This window comes from Balaenoptera physalus (genome assembly GCF_965194825.1).
Source record: "Balaenoptera physalus genome assembly, chromosome: 14".
Classification (NCBI taxonomy): Eukaryota; Metazoa; Chordata; class Mammalia; order Artiodactyla; family Balaenopteridae; genus Balaenoptera; species Balaenoptera physalus.
In genome coordinates this window covers 73919178-73926323 of record NC_138893.1, presented here as the reverse complement: position 1 = coordinate 73926323, position 7146 = coordinate 73919178, and the positions used below count along the sequence as shown (strand labels likewise).

General features: G+C 38.5%; 2 long non-coding RNA genes across 2 annotated transcripts in view; one reads left to right on the top strand and one right to left on the bottom strand.

The window, feature by feature from the left end:
• The window catches only part of LOC309642563, a 205290-nt gene that overhangs the window by 98293 nt on the left and 99851 nt on the right, over positions 1-7146 (top strand). The window lies entirely within an intron of this gene.
• Positions 424-5247, bottom strand: LOC309642568. Its single transcript, XR_014253260.1, has 2 exons — positions 2927-5247; positions 424-2860 (listed from the first exon to the last, which is right to left on the bottom strand). It is a non-coding gene; the product is annotated as an uncharacterized lncRNA (long non-coding RNA).

The following is a 7146-nucleotide window of genomic DNA, read 5'->3' as shown; positions in this document are numbered from 1 at the left end:
GAGATCACAATCATGTCCTACCCATCGGAAACTATTCTTTCATATATATTTTGTCCAATTTTCTACTAATTTATGAAAGGAGAGTAATCCGGTATTTACTCAATCTTGGTTAAATATACTCTTTAGCCTTTTAGCCCCACCTCCCCAAATGGATTTCATGTAAATTTTACTAACAAAACTAATTGTTAATCCTTTTCCTTCCATTTCAAACTACCAATAAGATTTCAGAAAGTTACTAGAACTTGGACCATTATCATTCATAACCTTTTAACAAAGGAAGGAGCATACTGTGTAGTGACTGGCTTTCATGTGAACATTGGGTTAAGAGGTCTGATCAAACAGTGACAGATCTGCTCTGATTTTTAGATATCCATTTGGGTTTCAGAGTTGCCTGCTTTTTTTTTTTTTTTTTTTTTCTTAATCAATTTTTGGAGCTCTTGAGATGTTATGGATTTAACCCTTTATGTGTCATATGTATTGAAAATAGTTTCCATAGAGTGTTATTTATTTATGTATTTTTGGCTGTGTTGGGTCTTCGTTTCTGTGCGAGGGCTTTCTCTAGTTGTGGCAAGCGGGGGCCACTCTTCATCGCGGTGTGCAGGCCTCTCACTATCGCGACCTTTCGTTGCAGAGCACAGGCTCCAGACGCGCAGGCTCAGTAGTTGTGGCTCACGGGCCTAGTTGCTCTGCGGCATGTGGGATCTTCCCAGACCAGGGCTCGAACCCGTGTCCCCTGCATTGGCAGGCAGATTCTCAACCACTGCGCCACCAGGGAAGCCCAGTTGCCTGCTTTTACTTAGAAAATAAAGGCACAAATTAGAATATTGTCCATGAATTTATTGAGAGAAGATAGAAGTGTATGTTGCTGAAACTGCTAACACTCTCTTGCTAACAAAAATCATGGCTGTAGGTTAATAGTTTGCACTTCTTTTTAGGGTGAATCTTTTCCCCACAATTACATAATGATAGACTGTTTTGATCTGGAACCCAGCATCTGCTGCCAGTGAGCTATATGAGGGTAGGACCACACATTATTCCTCCTTATCTCCCCAGTTCCTGGCTTTGTTTTGGCATAGGGTATGTGTGAAGTTATTCTAAACATTGAATGAATAACTAAGTATTAAGGATGATATACATGCCCCAGACCTGCCTCCAAAATAGTCTCTCAGAGATCACTAGAAAGTTAAAAGTCACATTTTAACAAGCCCTATCTGAGAGGAGGAGGAAAGGCGAAGATGAGGCACAGAGGTATGTGCACCCCAAACCAACATACAAGTAACTTTCTTAGTCAACGGCTGGATTCTTTCTCCTGTGATCAGAACTGTTGTGTTCCTGTGAGGCCAGCTCAATGAGACCTAATCAAGGTAGATGGAAGATCAGAAATCCTTTTGCCCCAGAAGTAAAAACAATTTCTCTGGAAGTAAATACTCCTCCATAATTAACACTCAACATTGCTCTCTATTCTGCTCAAATTGGGCAGAAATATGGATTACAGGGGATTACCCTGGTGGTCTAGTGGTTAGGATTCATCAATTTCACTGCCATGGCCCAGGTTCAATCCCTGGTTGGGGAACTGAGATCCCGCAAGCCATGTGGCATGGCCAACAAACAAACAAACAAACAAACAAATGCAGATTACAGCATGGGCTGTATAAACAATATCATGATGAGTTCAACAAATGTGAAATATGGAGCTCCAAGACTGTCCATCTAGAAAAACAATTAAGAAGCTGGCAAAAACTGTCAGAATTAACTTTTATAGAACTCTGGAATCTAGTCAAAAACTTACAATAGGGCTTCCCTGGTGGCGCAGTGGTTGAGAATCTGCCTGCCAATGCAGGGGACACGGGTTTGAGCCCTGGTCTGGGAAGATCCCACATGCTGCGGAGCAGCTAGGCCCGTGAGCCACAACTACTGAGCCTGCGCATCTGGAGCCTGTGCTCCCAACAAGAGAGGCCACGACAGTGAGAGGTCCGCGCACCGCAATGAAGAATGGCCCCCGCTTGCCGCAACTAGAGAAAGCCCTCGCACAGAAACGAAGACCCAACACAGCCAAAAATAAATTAAAAAAGAAAAAAAAACTTACAATAGCCAAGGAAAAGTTTAATGGAGATAGAAATTGCTTCACTATGGTAAGAGAGAGCTGTGGCATTTTGCATCACCCATCTACCTTCCCCCACTCTCCAGAATGTCAGAAGCCATGAAAAAAGCAGTCTGAACACCTGGTTCATATTGCAAGTACCACAGGAGCAATAAATATCTTATTATTAAAAAAAGATTGTGGTTTTAGGATTCAACCTGGCTGGCAGCTTCCTTGATGATGGGCACAAAGGCTGACATTGGTTTTCCCTGGCTTGGAGCATTCCCAGGGCTGGGCAGCTTTTAGTGAAAGTACTTAAAGGCAAAAGTATTGAGTGCAGCATCTTGGGGCAAGGGAAAACAGCCAGAACAAGCACAATAGACAGACCAAAACTCCTAGGAAAGAATAGGCTGGGAAATGAGATATCTGAGGAGAATAAGGGCTTTAAAAAGTTCCTGTGGACACTGGAGAATCAAGAAGGTCAAACGCGTTCCCACAGATAGATATATTCTTAGTAACTAAGTCTGAAAAGACTAAGTTTTCACCTCTGGCTGATCTTCAGGCTCCACACAGCAGGAAGCGAAGGTTAAGGCAAAGTTGTAAATGTCCTGGATAAGCATTGAAAAATTGCCCCAACACAGAGCCAATCTACAAAGATTGGGAGAATTTTCTTTTCTTTTCTTGTCTCCAGGAATTTAAGAAAATTCTGTCAAAACACTGGTTGACTTCTAAGTTCATAGAACAGAGATTTCAGTGGCCACATATGGCAGAGAATATAGACTTTAGAAGAATAATTTAGAAGAGTCATTAACAAACAAACAACCCCCATCAAGCAGGAGCACAAACCCAGGGAGAGAGAAGAGTATGGTTTCTAGAGTTGCCACAGTAAAATATTCAGAAGAATACTTTCAACAAAAAATGATAAGGCATGCAGAGAAACAAGGGAATATGTCCCAGCCACAGGGGAAAAAAGATAAATTAATAGAAACCATCCCTGAGAAAGCTGACATTGGACTTACTAGACAAAGACTGTATTAACTATGTTCAAAGAACTGAAGAAGAACATGGACAAAGAACTAAAGGAAACCATGAAAATGATGTCCCATCAAGTAGAGAATATTAATAAAGAGACAGAAATTGTAAAAAGGAACTAAATAGAAATTCTAGAACTGAAAAGTACAGTAACTGAAATTAAAAATTCACTAAAGTGGTTCATATCAAATTTGACTATAAAGAAGATAGAATCAGCAAACTTTAAAGATAAGTTAATTGAGATTATCCAATCTGAGGAGCATATGGAAAAAAAAAATGAGGAAAAGTGTACAGAGGCTAACAGACCTGTAGGACAACATCAAGCAAATGAACATATGCATAATGAAAGCCCCAGAGGGAGAGGGTAGAGAGAAAGGGGCAGAAGAATCTTTAAAGAAATATTGGCCAAAATATGATGAAAGACATGAATGTACATGTTCAAGAAGCTCAAGGAATTGCAAACTAGATGAACTCAAAGATATCCACAGTAACAGAAAGTATAGTAAAATTTTCAAAAGCCAAAGATAGAGTTTTGAAAGCAGCAAGAAAGAAGCAACTTGCTATGTATAAGGGAGCCTCAGTAAGATTAACAGTTAATTTCTCTTCAGAAACCATACAGTCCAGGAGGCAGTAGGATGTTATATTTAAAGTACTTAAATTAAAAACAAAAAAAAAACCTGTCAACAAAGAACTCTATATCCAGAAAAAAAATCCTCCAGAAATGGAGAGATTAAAATAGTCTCTGATTTTTAAAAAAATGGAGTTCATTACTAGTAGACCTGTCCAACAAAAAATGCTAAACAAAAGTCTATTAGACTGAAGTAAAAGGACATTAGACAGTAAGGCAAAGCCATGTGAAGAAACAAAGGACATTGGCAAAGGTAGCTACAGAGGTAAATATAAAAGCCAATATTTTTGCATTTTAGTTTGTATTTCCTCTTTTTTCTCTCCTATACAATTTAAAGACAAAGGCATAAAACAGTAATTATTAATGAATGTTAATGGACAAATAATGTATATAGATGTAACTGGGACAATAACACATAAAGGGAGGAGGGACAAAGCTGTAAAGGATCAGAGTTTTTGAATATTACTGAAACTAAGTTGGTATAAATTCAAATTTGACTGTTATAAAGTTAGATATTAATTGTAATCTCATGGTAACCACTAAGGAAATAAAACCTAAAAATACAAAGAGAAGGAAATAAAAATGATGCACTAGAAAAAAATTTATAGATTATTGGGAAAGGCAGTAATGGAGGAACATAGGCATATAAAAAGACATAATACACAAAGAAACAAATAGCAAAACAACAGAAGTCCTTTACCAGTGATTAGTGGTTGGTAGGAGCTGGGAGGAGAGAGGAACGAGAAGTGACTACTTAATGGGTATGGGGTTTCCATTTGCTATGATGACAATGTTTTGGAACTAGATAGAGGTGGTAGTTGCACAAACATTGTGATTGTACCAAATGCCACTGAATTACGCACTTTCAAATGGTGAAATTATCTTATGTGAATTTTACTTGACTAAAAAAAACCTGATATTATACTTTTCCCCAACTCATATAGGTTCTAACTTTAAATCTTGAATTCATTTATTTCTGCTTCCATTTGGGCTAAAACATTTTGAAAAGCATAAAATAATCTGCACACATCATATAATCATATATATATATATATGACTATATATGTATATATATGCAAATATTAAAATATATACATAAAACCATTGGGTTGATATCATTTCCTTAATCTTATTCATAAATAAATTACTTCACAGGTACAGCAGCACTCATTTTCCCCAGCATATAAAAGGCACATATATTTTCATACACTATCTTCATTTTTTATGGTTCCTCAGTGTCTACAAGATACAGTTTCTGCTTCTTACTATGCCCTTGAACATCTGGTCTATGCCTTCCCTGGTTGTCACCTGTCATTGATTTATTCATGGTTCTGCTTCATCCCATGACACCACTGTAATTACTTAAACATAATGGACTGTGGGCGTGCTCGTCTCTCTACCTTAAATGCCTATAACCCCTCTAGATCAGGATGGAAACAGCGACGTAGCTGTCAAGATGTGGTTCAAGCCTTGGAGCCTTTGGGAAGACTATTCTATTCACACACTATCAGAGGATACACTTCCATTTCCCTATGTTTCCAGCTCCTAGTTATTCAAAGAATGGTTCCCGGACTAGTGTATCAGCACCATGTGAGAGCTTGTTACAAATGCAGAATCTCAGGACCCATCCCAGACCTACTGACTCAGACCCTGCATATTATCGAGTATCCCATCTGATTTGTATGTGCATTAAAGTGTGGGAAGCACACAGGGCAGACCTCTATTTTTATATTTACACCATTACATTTTTCTCTTTACTGGTCTGCATGAATTCCCAGACTATTAAGCTCCTTGAGGATGAGAAATCTGTTTTATTTATCAGTGTATCCTCACATGCACAGTTCTGGGCTCATACCTCCTCAGAAAATATTTTCAGAATTATTAGAGAAAGAATGGTTTCTACAATCCCCTAAGAAGCACTTCTTTTCCCAATTCATTAGTGAATCACTTTTGGGGCTTTGGTGGAGAAAATGCTAGAGTTCAAGCTCAGCTATCTGTAGCTTTTCATCATCAGGTTCTACCCAGCATCATGAAGTTAATAAAGCTGACAGTAATTAGAAGCACATGACGACAGAAGCTAGGCTTCTGCTATCCCAGAGCAGAGGATAATTTGACAATTCAGTGCTGCCTATTAGCCAAAATGCTTCTGTGACCCATTTCTCATTATGGAAAGTAGCCCTGTGGGGGCATGTCACTGCGCCGGGGTGACAGGGGTCCACGTGGGAAAGTACGGCTCAACGTGTTTGCTGCTAGGCTTGACAGGCAGTGAGTGACAAGAGGTGTTGGGAGGATTCCCCATTTAAAGGCTACCTCAAATCCTACATACTCTGCTCAAGCCTAAGTAAAGACATTGCTGGAAATGTACTTCTGCTACTCAAGGCTCCGTTCCTTCTCTCCCTTCCTCACTTCTTGACTTTCCTAAAATGTCTGCTATCTCAATTAAAAAGATAATTGAGGCATAATACCTGCCTTCAAAAAGCACCCTGTGCAGAGATAAAGAAGCTTGTCACAAATAATGGAAATATACTAAGTACTATAGTGGAAGTATATTCAAGGGGGCAGAGAGGTGGCAGTGAATCACCTTTGCAGGGAGCGCACTAGAGCTGGGCATTAAACAACCTGTAGAAATGCACTAGGTGGGTGAGTTAGGGAAGGATTCTCGTTTGCAAACACACAGGACCTGAAATTATACAGTGCATTCTAAAAACTGCAAGTTGTTAAATAATGCTAAAAAGAAAGGTAAAAGAAGTGTGGAAGAGGAGGATCGAGGCAGGTAGAGGGTAGGCAAAATCAGGGTTAAGGAAAGCCTCCTGTAACTTACAAAGCTGTTTGGACTCTATTCTGTGTGGTGTTCCTCATACTTTTGTGATGTGAACCACAACAAGAAATAAGATTTGTATCATGATTCAGTAGACAATATGTAGAATTGGAGCAGAAGTTTCATTAAACCTCATTAAGTACCTAAATTCCTGTTATTTCCATTTTATCCTGTTTTATGTTTCAGATACTGGTTATGCTTTAATCTCAGTGTCTGCTCTCAAGAGAACCCAGTCTGTGATAGTATCCTTGTCTTGCTCTAGATTTCAAAGGAAAGCTTTCAACATTTCATCACTAAATGGGATGTTTGTTATGCGTTTCGTGGATTTCCTTGTCAAATTAAGGAAGTCCTATTCACATTTCAGTAAGAGTTTTGAAAATGAATGTTAAATTCCATCAAACATTATTGAGGTGATCATGTTTTTCTTCCCTCTATTAAGTTGTTAACGTCTACATTAAATTGTTTGATTTTTCTAATGTTTAAGCTTGTATTCAAAGGGTAAACTTAATTTGGGCATGATGTACTATACTTTTTATATTTCTGGATTTGGTTTGCTACTTTTTGTTTAGAATTCTTTAAAATTTACAT